Here is a 26552-nt window from a genome sequence, read left to right as displayed (position 1 = left end):
CTAAACAAGGTAAGCAATAAGAGTGGAAATCTTTATGAGGTATTTGTTTCCCACAAGTTAAACAGTTATTTACTTTTTCTGACATCGGCTGAGGCAAGAAAGAGTCCCCAACGGGGTACTTAGCTTTTAGAAGTCTTCGAAGTTGTATTCGGTAGTAGTAATCTCTGGATCTGACCGACCGGCACTTGCGAACAGCTTCTGCTTCGGGCGCCATGCGGCAAGAAAGACTGAGGAAAATGGCGTCGGCTGATGCCTTTATACCCGAAGACCAGCAGAGATGACGTCGGGTGAAGTGCGACACCAGCCAAGGCCAGACCCAGACTTTGGAATCCGGCCGACCGAAGGGCTGCCTGACGACAGGACAACCCATTTGTTAGGACTGCAGATGCATCCTTGAAGGACATCCAAGTTATACCCCTATGCAAACTAGCCATGCTAGTGTGGGATATAGCTTTATAGCACAGGCTCACTCTACAGGCATCCTATATTCCATCACAGTAAAACTGTGTGGCAGACAAGCTGAGCAGGACAAAGGTAGACCCTCACAAATGGAAACTAGATCAGGGGATCTTCCAACATTTGATCCATCTTTGGGGACTTCCTGACGTAGACCTTTTTGTCTCCATGCTGATTAATTATTTAGCAGAATTCTGCTCCAGGACTCCATGAAAAGGAGCCAGAAAGGCAGATACCTTTCTTTTAATTGGACAGAAATGTTCCCCTATGTCTTTCTACCCTTTCCACTGATATCCAGGATACTTCTGAAGATTCAAAAGGATTCCCTCAAGATTACTGTGGTGACTCCCATCTGGCCCAGGCAGCAGTAATTCTCCCTTCTTTTGGAATTGGCCATGGGCATTATATCAAGCTCCCTCACAGAATGGATCTACTCACACAGGAACAGAGGTGTTTGATATGTGTTTGATATACTCCGACATCAATCATATTCAATTGACTCCTGGGATGATAGGGTCTTAATTCCTTTTAGGCACCTGTTTATTGATAATGTGCAGCAGGTATTAATGGAGGCAAGAAAGTATACTACTAGAAAATCATATATAAGCAAATGAAAACGTTTTTTTCTAGTAGGTGCCAACAATAAAGCTGGCACCGATTCAGGTCTAGTGTTTCTCTTCTTTTACAAAATTTGTGAGAGTTACTATCCTATAGCCTTTCTTACACCTATACCAAGGTTCATTGTCAAGCAGTTCAGCATTCATGCCCATGGATTACCCTCCTTCAAGACATTCTCATGTCAAAATGTTTTTGAAAGGGGTTTTGCATGAGATCTCCAAGAAAATCTTTGGCTCCTCTTTGGGTCTTAAGTTTGTGTTAGGAAATCTAACACTTGCTCTGTTATATAGAGCTCATCTGGCTTACTTGAGGTACTTAACATGGAAAACTGTTTTGCTGACTGTGCTGACCTCTGCAAGGAAGGTATCTGATTTGCAAGCTCTTATGGAGGGTCAACCCTATCTCATTTTTCACGGGGATAAGGTTTCATTGAGAACTAATCCTACCGTGGTATCCCAGTTTCCTTGAAGCCAAACTACCCATCTCCCTGTTTGCTTTCCTGAACCCAGAAATTAGGGAGAAAAGCTACTCCATACCTTGGATGTCCACAGACAAGTCAAAATCATTTCAGATCTTTTGATCAGTTGTTCATTTTTTAAGAATATAAGAGGAAGGGACAACCTGTGTCAAAGCAGACTACCTCAAAATAGCTGTCACAGGCAATTACCTTTTGTTATTCCTACCACAATAAAACTATTTCAAGTGGGGTCAAGGCTCACTCTACAGGGACTTGGCTTTTTGGAAAGGCATGGATTCTAGAAGTATTGTAGAAGCAGCAACGTGGTCCTCTGTACATACTTTTTCAAAGGCACTACAAGCTTGATTCCTACTCTAGGTCTAGATCAGGCTTTTGCTGGGACCATTCTCTAGTGGCTCCTACCCACCCACCAGATGTCTAAGCTATGGTAATCCACCCATATAGCTTAGATTACTGCAGCAGTGATCAGTATAATGAACACAGTACAGTTGTGTAAGTAAACTTATAAGTAGATGTTCAAATGATACTGCTTCAGTAGCCATGCCTTTCCTTTATCCCCATTCGTTTTTACTGTGTCTTATGCCAGAGTGTGGATATTCATGTATTTTTACTCCTAGCTATGTCCTCTCAGGACTCAGTTTCCCTTTCTCAGTTGGCGTGAAACCTCTAAAAGGCTTGGCATCCAAACTTGTCTTTTTACAGAGCTCAGCTCGAGCTATCTAATGGTTTGGGTGTGTGGAAGGGCTGGCTGTTATATCCCTGACATGATATAACTCATATAGCTTGGGTTACTGCAGCAATGATCATTCAAACATCTACTGTTATGGGAAATTTATTTATACAAATGTACTTTCTTCTTCTGCACCAACACTAAACATTAGAGAATAAAACTCTAAGGTTAAATGTAATGTAGTGGGAAGGATTGTTTTTCTTCATGCCTTTCCTACATGGCTGTCAACCACCAAGCTCCCTCAATAAGAAGCTGAGATCCCTCATAAAATCCTCCAAAGCTGGTTATGAAAATAAAACTGCCACTGATTCTAAAGACAACCACAAAGCATTCTACAGCTATGTCAAAAATCTCAATGGCAACACTCAGATCTACTCTGAGCTACAGCACAATGGCAGTAGATTTACTGAACCAACTGATATTGCTAACATGCTGGCAGATAGGTTCAGTGCAAACTTTACCCCCTATCACCCTCCAAAGTGCCCATCTCCATACCAGAATATTGCAAAACACCTGTAATCACGGACACACAAGTAAAGGTCGCACTCTCCAAAGCCAAGAATACAGCATCCATGGAACCAGACAACATCCAGGCTGCATTCTGCACGAACTACAGAATGAACTGGCACCCCCACATAACTACCATGTTCAACCATAGCCTCACTTCAGGCTTTTTGCCTACGGAATTACGCACAGTGACAGTTATCCCACTCCACACAGGGGGTGCCACCATGGACCCCGGGAACTACCGTCCCATTAGCCTGATGGGAAAGGCCATAGAACGCATCGTCCTGGAGCTTATAAACAAAGACATAGGTAACCTCCAAACTCTGGACTCCACTCAGTTTGGGTTTTTAAAAGGTAGATCATGCCTCCTAAACCTGATTGACTTCTTTGAAGCAGTCACCAGAGCCGTGGACGAGGGTAAGGTTTTGTACACAGCCTATCTTGACCTCACCAAGGCTTTCGATACCATCCCCCACTCTAGTATTATAGATAAAACTCACTGAACTGAGCATAAATCTCTATGTCACAAGATGGGTGGCCAACTGGCTCACTGACAGAACCCACACAGTGAAAGCAGCCGACTCCAAATCCAACCTCATACCTGTGACAAGTGGAATACCACAGGGTTCAGTCCTGGGTCCTCTCCTGTTCGGTATCTACTTCTCAGAAGTCCAGGCTAATACAGCTGGTCACTGGCTAATGAACTTCACAGATGACTGCCAACTAGGAGCCATAATAGAATCGCCTAAGGATGTGGATATTCTACAAAGAGGCCTCACTGAGACTGATGCTTGGTGTCAAAGTCTTGGCTCAAGCTCAGTGCCAAGAAGTGCATTGTCATCCCCTTTGGGAAAAACAGCATACCCATGAACTACCACATAGGCGGTAGCATACTAAACACCAAAAGTGTGACAAGAGACCTTGGGACACAGGTGGACAGTAGTCTCTCCTTTGATAATCACGTCACCACAGCAGTCAGGAAATCCTTCTATGTGGCACACCTCATCACAAAGGGGTTCTCCTCCAGAAAAAGAGAGGTCATCATTCCTCTCTACTCATCCCTCATCAGACCCATTATAGAATACAACACCTCATTTGGCATGTACCTCGCAAGACATCTACAACAACTAGAAAGGCCACAGAAATACTTCACTAAGAGGATTACTGGCCTCAGACAGATGCCATATGCAGACCATCTCAAAAACCTCCAGCTCTACTCCATTGCACATTGCCTACTCAGAGGTGACCTCTGCCTAACATACAAAGCCATGTCTAACCCAGATCTGATGCAGATGCTAAGAAATCTCAATCTCGCCAAGCCACATGCTCCAGGGACCTAAATCTTATCACCACAATAAACAGAACATGCTGGAGGGATAGATTCCTGTCCCAGAGATTTCCCATGCTCTGGAAGAGAGTACCTATTCATGTCAAGCAAAGCTCCTCATTAGACCTCTTTAAGAAAAATCTTGACAACTGGATGGGAAATAGGAAATTCACCCGGGGATCACCTCTGTAGCACTGCTCAACAGGGGCACAGGGAAATAATTTTTCTTGGGTGGCGAAAGCCAGGGAACCTTTTTTGACTAGGCTTATATAGGCTCTAGGGCTGATAGCCTAGTACTTACCTATGAAACTATGAACCTAAACCCAGAACTGTCTCACCCCTTCCATGTGATAAAACAGGTGTATATTACATTATCGAACCTTTAAAACTTCGAACATCTTATGGTCAAAGCCATATGATCAAACTTTTAAAAGTTTAAAAAGAAAAAAAATAAAATAAACAACAGAAAAAAACCTACCTGACCATTTTAAGAAGGGGGGCAAGCCCACCCTGCACCCCCCACACCCCCTGCTTTTTAAATATACCAACTCCGAGATCGCACTGCAGTGCAGGAAAGGGAAATCTTCCCATTCCACACTGTACGGAAATCTCCGTTGAAACGTTCAAACTTTTAAAAGTTTGATCATATGGTGTCGACCATATGACGTTTGAACTTTAAAAGTTTGATAACGTAATATGTACCCGAATAAACATAAGTGGTTGCAATGGATGGAATTGCCCTCACTATGCAGTGAAGAAACTGTTAATTGACAGTCCCCATTTCATTAGCTGAAGTCTTAGAAGCTATTACGTAAACTCCTAGCGGTAAAGTACCAAGCTCTAATAACCTTACAGCACAAGAAGTGAAGCTTCACCTTCTAAAAATGCATTCAGCAATGTTAGCAATGTATGCAACTGGACACTGCAATCTCAGAGAAGGAGCCTTAAATAGCTGCATTGCTGAAACCAGGTAAAGATGAAAATTACAGGTCATCAGTAATTAATGCGGAGGCTGAATTTTATGGAAAGATATTGGCCAAGAGATTGAAACTTGTTTTACCCATTCTAGTTCACCAATTCTAAGTGTTAATCTAGTACAGATCATCTAAGCTATCTAACCCTTTAAAGGCAAGTTATGAAATATTGTGCTGATTCTGCAGGAGTGTTCTAGTGGACTTTTATTGGTCTAGTGGGAGTATTTATAAATAGTTCTGAAAACCTTCAACATTCCCTCTAGCCATCCATTGTTGTATGAGCAATTTACTCTCTATACTGCTTTTAGTTTGAATGTATCTTAGCAAGTGCAAATGTTTCATCACCATTTGGAATGTTCAAGGGTACTAGAAAGGGGTTCCCTCCCCTCCCCCTGCCCCCTTCTGTCTTTTCTGGTGATTGAAACTCTGCATATTGATCCAAAATTATCAGAATTAAATTTTCTTTTATGGAAACCTGCACTCTATTGCTCTGATATGGATATCTCACCTTCACCCCCACGTCGGACTTCACAAGGATCACTGAGTTGCTACATTTTTTATGGTTTCTCTGACCTTACAGTAAACAACCAGCAATGGAAATATTGGCAATCAATGGCTTAATGGCAGAGCTAAGGAAATCACTGGGTGAAATCCCATATTCCTGGTCTTAACTCCTGCCTAAATATTTGTGGATTTATACTTATCCCTGTGACCAATGAATGGTAGACAAATTATGAAAAGCTTTGGAAGCAGTTGTATGTGTACATACACACTTAGCAAAGATTGTTAACTACTGCCAAAAATATACTATTTGACAAGACACTTGTCAACTATTCCCACCTATAAGGTGCTGTTTACAATTCATAAGTTTATAATTAAATATGTGTGGGAGGGCACGAAGAGAAAAATCTGACTCCATTGTGTTCACCCCTGTTAAGGAGGTGTTGCTGGTTGACCAAACCTTAGACTATATGCTTCAGTCTTCTCCCTCCATAAAGCCCTTGCCATCAATTTAACAGATATCTCATTTGGGCTAAGATGGGGGCATTCATTACATATGTCCATGTGTCAGGCTGTGAAAAACTCAAGCAAGATTACAAATAATTGGTCTCATTAAACATAATGGAAAGCCAACCTATGCATCTGTTGTGTGCTTCTTAAGGATCTATAATGTTAATGTAGCCCCCCATAAAGGACAACAGTCAAATGTGTCACATGTTTGCCAGCCAAACACCACTAATTGTTACAGCAGCAACCACAAGTAGTGTTTGAAACTATCTAATGAATAAGGAGAAAATTACAGTCAGCTGCCTGTCGGGTGCCAGGATCCGCCACATAGCGCATGCACTCAAGTCACTCCACAACAAGTACAAATATGACTCTGTCATTGTCCATGTTGGAGTGAATGAGTTGAGACGTACCTCCCTGGACTACATGAAAAGACACATGGAAGAGCTCTCGGATCATGTGGCCAAGGCAGGTATGACCCTAGCCCTGAGTAGCATCCTGCCTTCACCCAGAATGATACCACAATATAAGGATAAAATGATTGACTTAAACAATTGGCTGAGCTTATGGTGTCATTCAAAGTGGATCCAGTATCTGTCTGCCTGGGATGACATGATTGACAGACCACGATGCTTTGCCAGAGATGGTCTGCACCTGTTGCCCCTGGGATTCAGGTTACTGGCTAAGGCTCTTGCCACCCCTATAGTGCCTTTTTTAGGCAAACTTCAAAGGACAAAACCACCACTGTAACAGGTACAAGCATGCAAAATCTGAAGGTAATGCTACTCAATGCTAGAAGTCTAAACCTCAAAATGCACTCTCTCGAGGCACTCCTAAAAGTGGAGAACATCGATATCTGTGCAGTAACTGAGACCTGGTTCAAGGCTCCAGAGAGCACCCCTGCAATACCAGGCTACAACTCTTACCACACTTTTCGGCCACCAAACCAGGACCGAAACACTAAAGGTGGAGGAGTGTCAATATTCACCAAGGATATTCACACCACCAGGCTAGTTGGCCAACACAATGTGTCTGAAATTCTCCAAGTGCAACTAACACTAGGTAAGACTGCAATCCAAATTGTAGCTTGCTACAGATCCCCCACCATACCCCAAGATTCTCACTACACCTTTCTAAACATACTGGAAAATATTAAGATAGAACCAAACATCCTAATACTGGGTAATTTTAACTATCGTGCCATTAACTGGGAAAACTACTCATGTCCCAACACCTTTGCACAACGGTTCTTGGAATTCATAAATTCCAACACCCTGGATCAACTAATCCATAGTCCCACCAGGGGCTCCAATATCCTAGACCTGGTCATTACCAACATGGGAAATCAATGCTCCATACCTATGGTCACCCCCTCGTTAGTCAGGTCTGACCATAAGCTAATCACCCTTAACATCCACATCCCACCCCCACCCCCCAGTAAAGAAACCACCATAAAAAACTTCTCCAAAGCCAACTTCATGCTACTCAAGTCAGAAGTGACAAACTTCATGACACCCATGCAGACGAGAACTGAAAGTTCAACTGCTGAATCCTACACTAAGGCACTGTACGAGCACATCCACTCATGCATGAAGTGTGCCATCCCAAATAGAACCAAAATGCTCTCATCCAAAAAAAGGAAGCCAATCTGGTGGTCCCCTGCCATAAACAAACTTTACAACAAAAGGAAGAAACTTTTGCAGAAAAGAGGAAAATCCCAGGATGCAAAAAACTCCCTTACTAGCCTCAGTAAGAAACTGAGATACCTCATAAAATCCTCCAAAGCTAGTTACGAAAATAAAATTGCCAAAGATTCCAAAGACAACCACAAAGCATTCTATAACTATGTCAAGAATCTAAATGGCAATGCTCAGATCTGCTCTGAGCTAAAATAGAATGGCATTAAATATACTGATCCGAAGGATATTGCCAATATCCTGGCAGATCGATTCAGTGCCAACTTCACCCTCCTCTCACCCCCTAAATGGCCCATCTCAATACCGGAAGATTGCCAAATTCCAGTAATAACGGCCACACAGGTACAAAACGCACTCTCTAAAGCCAAGAATACAGCATCCATGGGACCAGATGACATCCCGGGCTGTGTACTACATGAACTACAATATGAACTGGCACCTCACCTAAGTGTCATGTTTAATCATAGCCTCACCTCAGGTTTCGTGCCCACTGAGTGGCGCAGAGCTACAGTTATCCCAATCCACAAGGGGGGATCCACCTTAGATCCTAGAAACTACCGTCCCATCAGTCTGACAAGCCTTATCTGCAAGGCCATGGAGCGCATTATCATGGAACTTATAAACAAAGACATTGGCAACCTTCAAACACTGAACCCCACCCAGTTTGGGTTTGTGAAGGGCCGATCTTGTCTCCTGAACCTGATTGACTTCTTTGAATCAGTCTCCAGAGCCATGGACAAGGGTAAGGTGGTCCAGACAGCCTATCTAGACCTTGCCAAGGCCTTTGACACCATCCCCCACTCTGGAATCATAGATAAACTTACTAAGTTGGGCATTAATCCCTATGTCACCCAATGGGTTGCTAAATGGCTTACTGATAGAACCCACACTGTTAAAGTAGCCAACTCCAAATCCAGCTCCAGACAAGTGACAAGTGGAGTACCTCAGGGTTCAGTCCTGGGGCCGCTCTTGTTTGGCATCTACTTCTCTGAAGTACAGGTCAACACTAAGGGACTCTGGCTAACAAAGTTTGCAGATGACTGCAAACTGGGAGCCATTATTGAATCCCCAAATGATGTGGATGTTCTACAAAAGGGCCTTACAGAAACAGATGCTTGGTGCCAGAGCCATGGGCTCACGCTCAATGCCAAGAAATGTATTGTTATCCCCTTTGGGAAAAAACATGTATCCATGAATTACCATATAGGTGGCAGTACACTAAACACAGAAAGTGTGATAAGAGACTTAGGGACACAGGTGGACAGTGGTCTCACCTTCGATAACCACATCGCCACAACAGTCAGGAAATCCTTCTATGTGGCACACCTCATCACGCAGGGCTTTTCATCCAGAAAAAAGGAAGTCATTGTCCCACTGTACTCATCCCTCATTAGACCCATTATAGAATACAACACCCCATTTGATATGTACCTCTGAAGACATCTGCAACAACTGGAAAGGCCTCAGAAATACCTCACTAAAAGAATCACAGGCCTAAAGCAGATGCCCTATGCTGACCGCCTTAAAAAACTCCAGCTATACTCTGTCGCATATCGTCTACTCAGAGGCGATCTCTGCTTAACATACAAGGCCATGTCAAACCCAGAGCTGTTGGACATGCTACACTTAAGAAATCCCAATCCCTCAGAGCTACACACTCCAGGGATCTAAACCTTGTCATCACAATAAACAAAACATGCTGGAGGGATAGGTTCCTGACCCAGAGACTCCCCAGACTCTGGAATAGATTGCCCATACATGTCAAGCAGAGTGCCTCTTTGGACCTCTTCAAGAGGAACCTTGACGATTGGATTGTTGAAAGGAAATTCACCCCAGGGATCACATCAGTCGCCCTGCTAGACAGGGGTCCAGGAAAGTAAATAATGTGGGAAGAAATAGCCAGGGAATTGTTATGGCTAGGATGGTATAGGCCCTAGGGCTGATAGCCTAGTACCAACCTATGAACCTATGAACCTTTTAAAAACACAACCTGGATAACTAGATGGGGAACATAAAATACACCCCTGGGATTCCACCTATGTCCCTGTTGGACAGTGGTATAGGGTACTGACTTGTTGGAACATGGGCTATATTCTTGGTTAGGCTTGTAAGGGCCTCAGGGCCAATAATCTAGTTACTTTCTATGATCAGCATTTCATTCATACTTTCTAAATAAAAACAATTGTCCATAATACCAATTGCCCCTCCATGTCAAATTCCTGTAGTTCTCTAATAGCAGCATATTCTGTTGCAGTCAAGTTAAAAAAAAAAAAATACTGTGCTGTGTGTCCATAGACCAACTCATAACATCGTTTTCACATGTTCTTGAAAAAGCTTCCAAAAGTGGATGTAATGGGGGGAACAAAATTACTTTTACTTCTACAATCAACTGTACTTGAATTAACACTACTGGTATTGTAGGGATAAATATATTTAAACATGACATTTCTGAAAAATAATGTAACATCTAAAACAATTTCACATATGTCTGATTTAGTTGAAGGGATGAAGGACAAACCTCATTCCAAAAGGGTAGCCTGTTCATCAGTGAGAGGAACAGAAGAGATGTTCCATATCAAAGACCCTTCTCTGGATCCTAAGCTCTCTTGGTTGAAACTTGTTGCACTCACTCCTCTGACAGCTTCCGTCCATGTTTTTTACTGAAATCAGAAAAACAGGAAAAACTACTACAGCACCAGAAATGCTACTGGATGCAACACTGGAAACCTTTCTGCATACATCAGATAAAACTTTATGCTGCTCTGCTTCTGTGGTCACCTTCTGCATTATATCATGGTGGGATAAATTACCGTTGTCTGTGTCTGTAATCTGGATAGTGTCTGTCCCTGGACTGCTTGTATCAGCAGCTTTTTCAGTCGACACAAGACCTCTAGGCCGAGAAAATGCTCTGCTCGGGAACTTTATAGAATCCATCTGACTTCTTTGGTGCAGAGGGCAGAGAAGGTATTCAGAAGGGCTGCCAGAATAGGAGGAACAGCAGATGGCTTAGGAGACTCCATCTGTAGGAGCTTATAATATCTTTTTTGAATCTCCAATCACATTTAAAATAATCCATCACACAAGTAATGGTATGCCCAAAGGAAAGCTCCTCCTGGGGGAATATGGAGTTATAGAACCCTCTTCCTCTGAACCATAATCGAAAGGGGAAGGGATTTGGGAAGAGTAAGACAAAGAATCTTCCTGAGTCCAGGTCCTCATCTGAGGAATTTAATTCCCTGGATCTGGTGGTCTGGAAGACCAGAAAGGAGCAGACACAGAAACCCTTTGAGGAGGCGTGAAGGCTATCAAAGCATCAAATAATCCCTGAGTGAAATCTTGCCATTCACATTGGGGATCATTAACAGGGGAAATGCTCTTTGTTTTTTGCTTCTTTTTTGCCAGGATGTCTACAAGAAAAGTCCTCAGAGGTTCAGACGCCTGGTGAGGTTCAATAATGATTGCAAGAATCTCCTCCCAAACTAAGATTTGAGGAATCCCCTTTGGTACTTTGGAAATAATCAGCCAAGGTTCCCCTCAGCATCAGGTACAGACATTTGGAAGGCCTCCATGAACATGTTAGAGGCTGAATCCATACGGTCCACTGACAAGGATGCAGCAGAGGAATACAAAGCAGCTACTGTATGGTCCTCTGGGCTTTCATCAGCATCGAGAGAGATGTCCAGCAGAAACTGGACAACAGCTAGATCAAATTCTACAATGGACAAGAAATAACCTCCCACAAGAGACTATCTTACTAGGTGGCCTAAATACTGATTGACTAGCCTGCAACTCCAAAAACCCACTAACCACATCAACCTATACGGTTTCTCTCAACTCATTCATGAGCCCACTATGGTAGATAAAAATCCCAAAATAAATCTATATTAGATTGGACACTGGTAAACCGCCCTGAACATAATAACCAAATAGGTTGTCTACCAGATGGACTTAGCAACCACCTCCTCCCATTCCTCCTATGGATACACACAAACATACTCAAGCCCATAGTTTATAGACAAGTTAGAGATTATCACAATGTAAACCCACATGATCTTAACACTACTTTAAAAAAATGTAACTGGGAACTGTTACGCACCCCTGACTTAGACCAGGCAGTTGACTACTTCAACAGCATTCTTACTAATATCCTTAATTTAGTAGCTCCCATAAGAAAAATTAGAGCTAAAGTACATTATGCTCCATGGCTTAGTAGGTCCACTAGACCCTTGTTAAAGTCCAGAGATAAGGCATGGAAAACCTTAAAAAAGGATAACACTAGTCTATCCAAACAAAACTATCAACAACTTAGGAATCAACCCAAAAAACAAACAAAGCTTGATAAACAGAACTACTTCCTAGGTATCCAAAACAAACAATATAAAGACCCCCAAAAGTTTTGGCATGCAATTAACTCCCTACTAAAACCTGGAAAAACCACCACACTAGCTTCCACCTCCACCAATACAAATAGCAACATAGCCTCCCAATTTAGTCATCACTTTACTAAATCCACTAAATCACTATCCACCCAACTATCTAAAAATAGCTATTCATCCATGCCAATAACAACTCCTGACAAAACTCATTCCTTTACGCTCTCACCTGTCCCAACCTCTACAATAAAAAAACCTCTTAAAACTAAAACCCACTACTCTTGCAGCTGATGGTATACTAGCTAACTTCAGTATTCCATTGATTGTGAGCTGTGTATACATACACTTTTGTGAATCTTATGAAATTTAGTTGGACATGTTTCTTTAAGCTTAGATTAAGGGATGAATCTACTTGCTTAATTGGTTAAACTTTTGTATAAAATGCTTGTTAATTAGTTTAATCATTGTCTGAAGAAGGTGAGGCACTGACCCCACTGAAAGCACTAATTAAACTTTTTACTTCAGAAACTTCCTGCTCTTCATTGGTTTCCTGCTCGCTTTGCTTGTTTTACCTGTTTGGGAAGTTCAGTTTAAGTTTTGTTTCATACTAGCTAACTTCCTAAAAATAGCTGCTGACTCCTTATACTACCCTGTCTCAATCCTTATCAACCGCTCCATACAGGAAGCCTATATCCCTCAACTGTGGAAAATCTCATACATTATTCCCCTTTATAAAGGTGGCAATTCCTATGATTTCTCAAATTACCGGCCCTTAAGATACTTGAGAAATGTATTCACTCTCTGGTCATGCATTTCCTAAATACAAACAATCTCCTCTCCTTTATACAACACGGCTTTCGCCCACATCACAGTACAACTACCGCTCTTCTCTCTTTTACTAATCTGTTTAACCAACATAGAAATAATAACAATTTTGTATCTGCTATACTCCTAGACCTCTCTAAAGCATTCAACATGGTTTCTCCCTCCATACTAATAGATATACTAACCTCCTTATCCTTTGCCCCTGACACTATTGCCTGGTTCAAAAACTGACAGACAGCAATCTGTCCAATGGCAGGGTGTACTATCATCTTTACTTCCAACCACCACAGGTGTACCTCAGGGCTCTGTATTGGGTCCACTTCTCTTTTCCATCTTCACTAACAATCTGCATACCTCTACCCTGAACACCTCACTCATACAGTATGCAGATGATTCGACCCTAATCTGCTCAGCCCCCATCTCTTACCTATCCAACTTATCCTAAATCCCAACAAAAATAAAGTACTCCTATTTACCCCTAACAAATCAAGAACCTCTCCTCTCTCCTTTTCTATCACTTCCAAAAATGGTACTGTCATTTCACCCTCTCCCCATACCAGATTCCTTGGTGTTGAAATAGACAATAACCTCCACTTTGACATCCATGTCTCTCAAACTATCAAAAAAGTACACAGAAAAATGGGTACCCTATATAGACATAAAAACTTTCTGTCAGATCAAGCTCGGGTCACCCTAGCCCAAACTCACCTTCTGTCCACGTTAATGTATGCAGTACCAATAATGACCCATGTCAGAAAACTTGACCTTGACAAACTTGAGTCCTGTTGTAACAAAATTACCAAGTTTGTTAACAACTCCACCTTTAGAACCCATCATTGTATACGTCTAAGGCAGCTTCAGTGGCTCGAACTTCCACAACTGTTAACTCTCCACCAACTAGTCATTGCATATAGCATTCTAAAACATCCTGATAAAACTCCAGCACTAAAGCAATTACTGATTCACTATATAGCAAATCATCCACTCTGCTCTGCCTACAAATCACTCCTCTCTATCTCCTCGGCTAACACTACAGGTAAAGCTCTATTTTCACACACTAAAGCTAAAAGCTGGAATAACCTCCCCATTTATGTGACTTCTACATTAAATACTATGCAATTCAAAAACTTACTTAAGTCTCATTTTATAAGTTCATGGCTTTGTCCATGTATTACATAATCTTACAATGTGCTTTCCCCATCTTTTACTTTCTCTCCTACTTTATACACTCTGTAAGCATTATTGATAAATGGAATCTCTCATCCTTGGTATAATGTTTTGTAGGGATTTTTATCCTACTGACAACTCATAAAATGTACATATGTAAATTTTCTGATGTGATTTTTTTTTTTCTGTTTTCAAATGCTGCTATGATGTCTCCGTTTTCTTTTTTGTATAACATTCTTCTTATTGTTAATTTTGTGGAGCCTTTTTCCCCAGGCCTCTGCTGTAAATGGACCTCATCCAGTTGGACCATCCCGGTTAACAGATGTAAAATAAAAAATAAGCTTTCATGCCTGTACTCTTCTGAACTTTAGCAAGCAACCCCCTTCATTTGTACAAAGTTTACAGCAATTACAGTAACTAAACTGCATCACGGACTAAGAGAAAATCCCAAAAGAAAACCACGAAGTAGATTTCATGTTTTGTGGCTTTCCCACCTTCCAGGGGACATTTACATTGTTTAATCAGGCAATTAACATCTTCCATACAAAACAATAATAAAATGAAAATACCCGATGAGTTGTAAATTACAGTGCAATCTCAAATCATGGTGTTTTCATACACTACACAAATGTTTTTTCCCCTTAATACAGCTAATGTGGTTCCTAGTGCTTGCCCTGTTGCTAACCCCATTTACATTACTTGTACTGTAATGAGTATACAGTGCGTATGCCTCCTGACAGCCTTGCCTGCAACTGGGATTATGTCAATATGGTTTGTTTTTCTTTTATATAAATGTATGATTGCCTATGTCATAAGTGATGATTTAATAAAGATGTTTCTTGTTTAAAAAAATTCCTCGACTGCCTCCACAGGGAGCAAAAGGACAAGCCTTCAGGAAAGCTGAAACGGTTTATCAGTGAATGGACTTCTCAACCCTTGGTTTTGCAGACTTCCTCTGCCTCTGGGGCATCATCCATTGGAATTCCCCCATCTTCCCCAGTGGGTTCCCGTCAAATGAGGAGTCGGTGGCAAAATACTGGGACTTTTTGAAACAGAGATGTGTCCCTCTCCCCCAAATTCCTGAAGAAAGGTCTTTGATGGGTAAAAAAAAGAACTCATACTGCAGACAAAGTTTTGTCCTCTTGCTTGGCTTAAATATTTTTTAACTTGCATCTGAAAAGGGACAGCCCATTATAAGAGATGTTTAACAAGAACACCTTAAGTTTGTCTATGACATTATATAATTGCAGTAAACTATGGTGACATACTGTTACACCAGTAACTGCTGCTCTGGATGGTCCATCTGCAGTGCTGGAAATCAGCCTCATGTTGACATTGCTGATTGACAACATTGTAGCCAGCTGCAACACCATGGACTGTCTTGTTTCTGTTGCCTGCAGTCTCCTGAGGGAGTGTGTAACAGTTCATTAGTTAATTCCCTCTGGAGATTGATGATATGAGACGTAATTTAAAAGCCGAAGTGAAAAAGTCGCTGAAGCACATGCAAGCTTCCCAAAATGATCAACAACTTACTCTATACTCTTATTTGGGAGAATGAACTATGAAGCTGTCTTCTGAAAACTCTTTTTATTGCCTGCTGTAAAATAATACCAATACCCACAAGCAAGTCTTTGCTCCAGTGTGACAATCCTTGGGAGGGACAAGCACCATATCCATTGCATAGGATGGGTTCCACCACATAGGAATCCTGCCAATCCATCTGGGAAAAGCTAGAGGGACTGTCCAGAAGGTAGATGGGCATGCTAGAAGGGCCTTGGTGAATACTTCCTCATCAGAGGAAGGGACATAAGCCGGCCAATTCCTCTCATTATTTTAACAGTTCCATTAATTCACTAAAAGATATATCTTCAGGAGGGGATCTAGAGGACCCTTCTCCCACATCAAAGACTGTGTTTTTATTGAGAGACTCCTGAGCAGAGTCTAGTTGCCTCCTCTTACACTTTCTGTACTCTTCAGTTGGAGAAGCAGTTGAAGAGTCAGAAATGTCCTTGGCACCTTGAGTTAGGTGAGGTCTGATACTAACTGAAACAGGCTATCGCTGGGAAACATGATCAGATTCAAGGTTCACAGACTCAGAGGTTGGAGTGGAGCAGAGGTGAGACATGTTTCCTTCCTGAGTAGATTGTTGAGCTAGGAACTTGAGCTGAGCTAGGAACTCAAAAGCTATGAACAGCAAGGACTGAGCCAATGGACCCAAGGAAAATAACCTTCAATCCAATGATAACTCCAAAGATGACAGACCAGAAGATCAAATCCTCATCACAGATGACAAGGAATGGTCCAAGACCACAGATGAGCTGTCAAAGGCCAAAGCATCCAGACTCAAGGAAGGCCTCAAACCAGAGTCAAACCTATCTTTAAGCAATTAACACTGACCTCTCACCTCCAGGTCACAAATGGCTCTAAAGGTTTTGATGTTGAGTGGGCTAGAGAAACTATCACGGTTGAAGACCTTAAGGTTGTCAACGTCAACAAGACCTCAGTTCTAAAGCCACCAGATTCACTACTGTAATCAGGAAGGAGGGAAAAGAAAGGGACAGGAAGGACCAGCTCTCTCTTTCCTTGGAGTTGAGGGGGAGGAGGCTCTCATCAACTTATATCAGTCAATACCAGTGACACTTCTGGAGCATCTAATAGACCAGGCAAATTTAACTGAAGGAAGACAAGAGGTCAAAAACCTTGAGAATGATCTTTCTAAAGATATAGACCCCAAGGAAGATATTCTCTTTGGGAAGTGATCCAAGAAAACTATTGTCTTTGAGGCACCTGCCTGATCATAGTAATGAGGTTTAGATCCTTGTCAGACCAAACAGCAGGGGAAGGCCTTAGAGATTGCAAGAGTTTCAGAGTCAGAGACTCCAAGGACCCTTTCCTTTTCTTTTTGCACAACTTTTGGAGCCATTTTATTTATTAGCTTTGTCTTTTTTTTCTTTCCCCTAAGAAGCAGTTTATTTCTCCTGTCCATTAAGGCCCACTGGGAAAACAAAAAAAACAAACATCTTACTCTGCCATCAAATGCTCAGGGCTCAGAAAATAAACATACTGTGTCACGTGTAGGGGGGGGGGTGATTCTGTGCCCGCACTTGAGGCATGTTTAAACCCCAAATCCTTTTCTATAACTGTTCAAAGAATGAAAACCCTACAGACATCTACACCTAGACAGGGTAAACAAAGGCACTGAAAGCCCAAGAAAATGGGAGGGAGGATTTTTTTTTTAAATGAGATTTGAGTAACTAAATACAGAACCTATAAATAAATTTAGGCAGAATAGCTGAGAAAAAAATAAAAAAAAATATTCACTTATTTCACAAATTCTGAAAGATGAGTGGACCGCTGGAGAGTTCATCTGTCTGCAAAGGTGGCAGACAAGACCTGGGACTTGAGTGTTAGCACAGGGAATTATGGGAGAAAAAAGCTTGAGCATTGGAGAAGCTCTGAAGTTTGTTGCTGGCTCAGATAACATAACGGTTCAGGAGGATGAGGAGCATATGGATCCACAAGATGCATGTCTGTTAAACATGGTGCTGTGCTGTAGAAATCAGGAAACAGGAGCTCTTTGTATGATTTTACAGGTCAGGTTTGTACTAAAAAACAACATCCTTTAATGATTCTGACTATCTCTTGCAGAAAATTGTCTAAAGCTATCAATCTGCTGTGGTAGGTTCTCATTTGTAAGCACTTCTGTTACAAAACCAAAGTATGGTTTTCAGTGCTTGCATCAAAACTATTGACCACAGCTGTTTACCTAAGCTGAAATATTTGGCCTCATAAGTTACAAATGTCCCACTTAAGGTATGAAGAAACAAAGTGACTTACTCAAGATGAAACAATGTGTGGGTGGCTTCAAATGTAGCTGTCCAGCTTTACAGATCAGTATCTTAACCACTATGCTACACTGTCTCAAACACTCCTTTGCCAAAACAAAAGCATAAACAATGACTTCAGTTTGATCAGAATATAACTAACTGTTGTTACGTACATAAATACTGCTTGAAAGGATACTGCCAAAGCAAGAACCACTATTAACGTTTACATCCAAACGTCTGAAGGCATCTTTCTTTCAAAAAAAAGTGCTTTAAATTACCATATTCACCTATAGCTCAGTACTAGAATAACACAAGTTTAAAGGTTGCACTGCATTCTTATAACTGACAATAACATTAGTTGTCTTACAGAACATGTTACTCCATGCCCTTTCCTTCTCACTACACTCATGCTGTAGCTACTTCCAGAGAGGCCACGTTTCTGAGTTCAAACTGATAGGATTTTCCTGGGATTTACAAACCACTGTTTGTGTCTAGGTTTATGTAATCTATTACCCTGCAGGTTCAGCAGTACCTATTTTTCAAGGTTTGTTTGTTTGTTTTTTGAAAAGCACTCAGCCATGTTAAGTGCAGTTGGCAATCCATGATGCACAAAGACAAAGTCATTAAATTGTTTACAGAGAATTCATATTTTGATTTTAAATTGGCTTTGACATTTAAATATACAGTACTACCTAGATAAAAATTCATTTTATTGCATCGCACCATACAGCATAATAATCATACGATTTTATTACAATCTTTTTGTTACATAATATAAAATAGATCTTATACAATCACAAGTTTTACAAGACAATAAGATCAATACTGTATGATTGAAATGTTTTGACATTAAAGCTGCAATATCTCACTTGAATTCTTCATTTCATGTTGTGCTTAATCTTTCAACTATTCTAGGTACAGAAATCAATTGTCATTGCTACCCGGAAGGAATGAAAAGTCCTTTATACAGTATTAGCATTTAATGACATCCAGCCAGCATTTACAATGACTGAAATAAAGCAGTCCTTTAAAGTTCTACTATGGTCAACTGAAAGGCATTCTGGCATATCAAACTTCTCACCCCCCGTACAGTATGAATTAAATTATGACAGTGGGAATATCATTACTCTAACAGTTATAATTTCAGGATTTACATGAGATAATAATATACCAGAGTGAGGGGGGAAACATAAAGCTCCCACATAGATGCTGTGAACCTTACCTTTCATGACAGATACTTTACTTGTGCAAAATTGTCAGTGAACCATATTACTTCTCCACTGAGCATCACAATGTTTCACTCTTAATTATCTCAACTCTTAATAAGAGTTGCCATTAGTGAATTAAAAGTGCAACACAACAAAATGTGAGTGTACATCAGTGACATTCCCATCATACATAATGTCATAATCACAGCAAACAGGATTTACCCCAAGCCTTGCTAAAACTTTCATAATGATGTTATCACAGTCCCAAGAACTGCAGCCCCAAATACATCTCTAGGGAATTTGTGGAATAGTCAGTCGTGTAACAAACTGCTGATGTTTGTTTTACCGTTCAGTGACACCAGCCCTAGGCAACCAGAAAATGAAACCGTGCTTTTAAAAGCAAATGAATGTACTGTACATTATTTACTCTCCTGACTTTGTGTCAATGCAAAAAAATAACGTATTTCACATAACAAGGATGGAACTTTTATAAACAGACATAATTCAAAGTCTGAAGAGAAACAGATGATTTAACATATCCAGACAGTTTTACAGAGCAGTCTGCATTTAATTTCCCTTATTTTTTATACAAAATATTATAAATATGTTCTTGAATCTAAACACTCTGGCAGATGAAGATTCCCAAAACAGCTCAAACTGTTTCAGTTAATACCCAATACAGAATGGCTCTGTTTTTTTTTTGTTTTTTTTTGTAGCTCAATCCATCAAAATCCAAATTAATGCAGCAGTCCTGTTTAAGTTCTTTAAAGCCCTAGTGTTAAATATATTACACAGTTTCCCTGCTACTCTCTGTCTGAATGAAGACAGAGGCTCACAGTATCAGCAGAACTTCATGACTCCTTGTCTGGATATCTACCCGTAAAATAAAGTTAAGACTTGGACGCGAACAGATGTGATGGAAATTTCTGTAATACCAAAATAACTTTCTTAACATTAACAAAAAAGTGCATTTTTCCCAACATGATTTAGCTCACAAGTGTTTTTTTTTTCAGTCATAAATCACTATACTTCATTTCTAAACAAATTTAGAAAATAACTGGCTGCTGTGTATAGTTTTTCAGTGTAGTGAAAGCATTTATCACCATTAATAATAAAAAAAATTATACAGTTGACGGACTTTGTCAGTCTCACCACTACCATTTTCAGAAGAACACACACACACACATATATATATATATATATATATATATATATATATACACATATTCAGCTACCAACAGATGATATGAAATATTGCAACTTTAATCACAATGTGAACATTTGAGCATTCCCAAGAAAGAAACTCAAGTTACCCAGAAGAAAATATAGTAAAATTTTTCCAGTTACTGTCCTCTTCTGCTGTTGACTCCTGGGGGAAAATTTGTTTTGTTTACATCACTTATCTTCTCTAGGAAGATGGAATATCTTATACTCTGCTCGTTTTGTTATCATCCCAAAGGTGACTGTGTATTCTTTTATACCTGGGTAATTCATTTACCTGAAGTTTGAACACAGTTGTACAAGAAAGAAGATCCTCAGCTTTGCTCTTCATTTTAAGTACAGCTTTATGATTAAGTTTGCACACACACAGTGCAAAGCACTGGATGAGGAATCCTAAGATGTTATCAAGTGCCAAAGATACTTAATGTATGCCAATATAGTAATGAATGTTTTGTGCGCTGAAGTTGTGGAAATTATACCAGCGATTATGATAGCTAGCTTCTGGACAGTATTTATACTACTATTCACTACTGCACCATTAAATAAGTAAACAAAAGGACAAGGAATTCAAAGTGTAGGCTAAAAGCTTTACAAACAGTAGGTGGAGTTTAAACAGTAAGCCTGGATAAGCCACTGGTCTATAATACAGGTTTCATTTTTTTCCTGTTAGGAACACAGCTGTGTTAAATATTGAGTATTGCATTAATATGGATGTTCTTAGTCAGAAAGCAAAATTGGGCTCCTGGCTTTACTTCAATGCCCTCAATGTCTTAATCAAATAAAGCATGACAGGATATCAACAACATGTACCCTGACTAAAAACACTGAAATCAAACTGCTTCCAAAATAACCAAAGGGAAAAGAAAGCTTAGAGGCAGATTTTTTAATAAATGTGACTTCATTCTGAAAGGTCATTACACTGGGTCACTCACTGACAAGTATGGAAGTAAGCAGGAATACTCTGAAATGGAGCTTGTGCCTTTTTCCTTATAATACTTTCTGAAGCTCTAACCTTAAATTAGATAGTTCTAACACAAAATGTACTATGTTTATTTAATTTCAAATAAATAATTTAGTATTTTTAAGTAATGGTTAAACACATATATCTTGACTCAGCAGTTATTTAAATGAGGTTTTACATATTGCTGAAGTCAGAATTACTGTATTTCTTGACTACCTCATTCAACCCTCGTTAAAATTATCTTTGCAATTAACCTCAGCATGAGGAAACTAAACCCTGGAATTTTTACCTTCCTTTATTACACTTTAATGCAAAAATAAAACATGAAAGCAAGCAACACCCTCCTGGTCCAGACTCTGCTCATTCAATATAAACTTAAAAGAACTTTATATACACGCACTGTGGATTGCATAAGAAAGTACAGTTGTGTACACTTACCATAAATGTAGATGTTTGAATGTTCTCACTGCTGCAGTCTTAACCACTGGGTTATCCATGCTGTGGTAGCCCTCAGTCTGAATACCAGAGTCAAGGTTTTGTGCGTCGGCTGCTGTCGCTTGCTGGGTGATGTCAGGTCATCCGAGCTATAAACGAGAGCAGGCGACACCATTGCCTCAGTTTTTCTTGCCTTAACCAACCAAAGCAGTCCAATTTTAATAATTACCAGTAGTCCTGGGTCAGAGAACCCCATAGAAATGTGTATCTCTCTAAGGACAGCAGATTTTACGGGGAAGGAGGGAGGGAAAGCATGACTGCAGCAGTGAGAACACTCGAACATCTGCATTTATGGTAAGTGTACACAACTGTACTATGTTCTTTGTTTCTCCCTGTTGCAGTCTTAACCATTGGAAAGATTCCCAAAGCTAAGGAGAAGGGTAGAAGGTTGACAGAAACTTAAGATTGGGAGAGCATGCCCTGCAGAATTGCAGAGGCAAACCCAGCCCTAGCTTTTGAGAATAGATTCAGATGGTATTGCTTGGTGAAGGGGTGGACTGAAGTCCATGTGGCAGCTTCCAGGATGTCCTCGGTAGGTATCCCTCTAAGGAATGCTGTGGAAGTAGAGGTTGCCCTAGTGGAATGAGTTCTGATGGTCCTAGGGAGTGGTTTTCTATGCAAGGAGTAGCAACTTGGATGCAGAGTACTATCCATTTGGAAATGGTCTGTTTGGATATTGGTTTCCCTGTGCTCCTGTTTTAAAGCTGACCAAGAGCTGGTTAGTTTTCCTGAATGTCTTTGTATGATCCAGATAAAATCTGAATTGCCTGTGCACATCCAAAGAATGCAGTATCCTTTTCCCCCATGTTCTGAGGGTTACGGAAGAAGGTGGGCAGGTGGATGGCCTGGTTGAGGGTAACATCCAAAATCACCTTTGGCATGAAGGAGGGGTTGGTTCTCAGGGAGACCCTGTCTGCATGGAAGATGATAAATGGCTCAATGGCTATTAAAGCTTGAAGCTCTGACACTTTTCTGGCTGAAGTAATAGCCAGGAGAAAGGCAGTCTTCCAAGAGAGGTACTTTAATTCTGAGGATGCTGCAGGCTTGAAGGGGGCCAGAGTAAGTTTTTCTAAAACATAGTTCAGATCCCAGGCTGGGTTGGGCTGTCTTCTGGGGAGGCCTGATATTAGAGGCTCCTCTAAGGAATTGCTTGATAAGAGGGTGGGAGAACAATGGCTATTCTGTATCAAAGTGTGCTGAGATGGCAGAGGCATGGATCTTTATGGAGGAGAAGGAGAGACCATTATTAAGAAGCTCAGCCAGATAATCTAGAATAAGAGAAATGGAGGGCAGATGAATGTCTGCCCCCTTGGACTGGCTCCAGGAGCAGAATCTTTTCCATTTTCCAGCGTAGGGTTTTCTATTGATGGGCCTTCTGGCTTCTGTGATGATGTCAAGGACTTGCTTGCTTAGCACAGATTCCTTGTTGGTTATGGTAGAATAAGCCATGCTGAGAGCTTGAGTGTCTGAAGGTCTGGATACAGCATTGTCTCCCCTCCCGGGATAGCAGGTGAGGTATCAGAGGTAGCTGCCAGGGGGGCTGGAGAGAGAGACGCTGCGCAGCAGTGGGTACCAGTGCTGTCTGGGCCAATATGGGGTAATGAGTATTGCTTTTGGTTTTTCCTCCCTTACCTTGATTAATACCTTTGGAATGAGGAAGATGTGGGAATGCATACACAAAGAGAGTATTCCAAGGGAAGGTCAGGGCATCGACCTTCCAGGCCAGGTAGCGGTACTCCCCGATGCAGAATTTCTGTACTTGGTGACTTAAATGAGAGGCAAAGAGGTCCACCTGGGGAGGGGGTCCCCCATGTGTGGGTAATTTGCAGAAAAAAGTCTCTGTGGATTTGCCATTCATGTGGGTCCAGAAGGTTTCTGCTTAAGTGGTCTGCTAGGGTGTTGTTGATGCCCGGTAGGTATTGGGCTATAAGATGTAGTCCCATGGATGAGGCTGTTAGCCACAGGTTCATGGCTAGTCTGCACAGGGGATAAGATTGAGTCTCTCCCCGTTTGCTGACATACCACATGACTGTGGTGTTGTCTGTTTTAATAAGAATAACCCCTGGTTTGAGGTAGGGTTTGAAGGATGTCAGAGAGTTTTGCACTGCTATCATTTCCATTTGGTTGATGTGCAAGGGTAGTATTTGTGCATCCCAGAGACTAAGCATGTGTAGTTATGGTCTGGTCTGATGGACGGAGGGTGAATAGTAGTCCCTTGTTCAGAGCACAGGCCTGGGCCCACCAGAGGAATTCTGATCTTATGCAAGGGATCACAGGCAGGGAGGTGTCCAGAGGTTAAGAGTGTTGACACCATAGGTTCTTTAGGTACCACTGAAGTTTCCTCATGTGCAGTCTGGCCAGAGGTACCAGGAGGATGCACGAGGCCATGTACCCTACAGCTTGCAGGAATTTCCTGGCAGAAAGCTGGGTTTGGGAGGCCAGAGTAGTAAAGTATTTTGATAGGAAATTAGAAGTTATGTACTCACCATAACGTTCCATCTGAGTAGGTGTATTCATTTGTCTGCAACCTGTGGGTTATGGATTCGATATCGGATCCGAACCGGCATGGTTTTCCAGCTATGGATCCAAGCTCTCAGCTCCTCCCCTCACCCATAATGCCCTGCTCTACCCTCATGACCTCAGATCGAGTTTGCCAAAGCAACAATACCCTAAAAAGGGTAACAAGGAATATGCAGGAAACTGAAAGGCCAGGGGGATAGGAGGGCGGGATGGTTGCAGACAAATGAATACACCTACTCAGATGGAACGTTATGGTGAGTACATAACTTCTAAATCTGAAGTAGGATATTCATTTGTCTGCAACCTGTGGGACAGAGTCCCCAGCTACCTGAATCTTGGGCGCCATCATGGAAGGATATTCCGGAGCACCGCTGAGCCAAAGGATGCTCTACCCTAGATGCAAGATCCAACTTATAGTGGGAAATAAATGTATGAGATGAAGCCCACGTGGCTGCTGCACAAATATCATCTAGAGGAATCCTAGCCTTGAAGGCTGCCGAGGTAGATACTGACCGGGTTGAATGGGCATGAACACCCCGGTGCGGCCTTCCTGACGCTTGATAAGCCAATAAAATGCACTGTGAAATCCAGCGGGACAGAGAAACTTTAGAAATTGGCTTGCCCAAATTGAATTTTGCAAAGGAAATAAACAGCTGGTCGGATTGCCTATGACCAGCTGTCCTGTTGAGATAAAATCTAAGTTGCCTGTGAACATCTAGTGAGTGTAGTTTATATTCACCTTTGTTTTCATACTTAGGGAAGAAAACAGGGAGGTTAATGGATTGATTGATGTTTGCTTCAGAAGCGATTTTAGGAAGGAAGGACGGGTTGGTCCTGAGGGAGACACGGTCCGGATGAAATACCAAGTAAGGAGGTTTAGCTGATAAAGCTTGAAGTTCAGAAACTCTCTTGGCTGATGTAATGGCTACCAAAAGGCTGTCTTGTAGGACAAGAATTTGAGATCCACCGTAGCTGGCTCGAAGGGGAGCGGTCAAGGCCTGTAGGACCAAAGAAAGGTCCCAAGGAGGAACTGCTTGTTTTATAGGGGGCCTGAGAAGGAAAGTACCTTTAAGAAATGTTTTACACAATTTGGCTGACATAAGAGGATTAGAATCTTGACCAATGTGATAGTGAGAAATAGCCGCCAGTTGAACTTTGACTGTGGAACTGCTGGCACCATCATTAAAGAGAGAGGTTAGAAAATCAAGCACTACAGGGAGAGGAACCGTGAAGGGATTTAGGCCTTGCCGCTCCGCCCACACAGAGAAACGTTTCCATTTGCTTCGGTAAACCTTTCTAGTGGATGGTTTATGAGCCGCCACCAAAATAGCCTTTACCGGTGAAGAAATACCGAGTCCTTATCAAGAGTGGAACTGGAGCAGCCAAGCGGTCAGCTTCAGGTTGTCCAGGTTCGGAGGAGGAATGCAGGATGGATGGGATATCAGATCCGGGATGGGATCTAGAATCCAAGGAGGATTCACCGAGTGAGACCTTAGGAAGGGGAACCAGATCTGTCGAGGCCAGAATGGAGCAATGAGAATCATTCTGCAACCCACCCGAGAGGCTTTCTGAAGAACTTGCAGCATCAGAGGCAAGGGTGGATAGGCATACAGAAGACCGGGTGGCCAAGCATGCACCAGAGTGTCTCTTGGGGTACCTCCGGGAGGAGGTATTAGAGCGAAAAACTGTCGCACTTGGTGTTTGAGGGAGAAGCAAAAGATCGCATGAAGGGGTTCCCCACCGTGCGAATATGCGTTCCGCTACTTGACAATTGAGAGACCACTCGTAAGGGGTCAGAATGGTGCGACTGAGCTTGTCCGCTAGGATGTTGGACCGGCCCGGAATGTGCGTTGCTATGAGAAAGCGATTGGTGGAGATTGCCCATTCCCAAACTCTCATGGCCTCTCGACAAAGAGGGTAAGACCTTGTTCCCCCTTGCTTGTTGATGTACCAGACAACAGACATATTGTCCGATTGAATCGCAATTGTTCCCAAGGGAAGAAAGTCCTGAAGTGCTAGCAACGCTAAGAGCACTGCTCTCATCTCTAGAACATTGATATGCAGTAAGGTCTCTGAATCGTTCCACGTGCCTTGGACTGTCCGCCCAAAGTGCCCCCACCCGAGGCGGGAGGCGTCCGTGGTCACCGTGGCGAGAGGGGA

This window comes from Protopterus annectens, chromosome 5.part0, assembly GCF_019279795.1.
Source record: "Protopterus annectens isolate FY-2018-M chromosome 5.part0, PAN1.0, whole genome shotgun sequence".
Classification (NCBI taxonomy): Eukaryota; Metazoa; Chordata; order Ceratodontiformes; family Protopteridae; genus Protopterus; species Protopterus annectens.
This window is presented reverse-complemented; position numbering follows the sequence as displayed.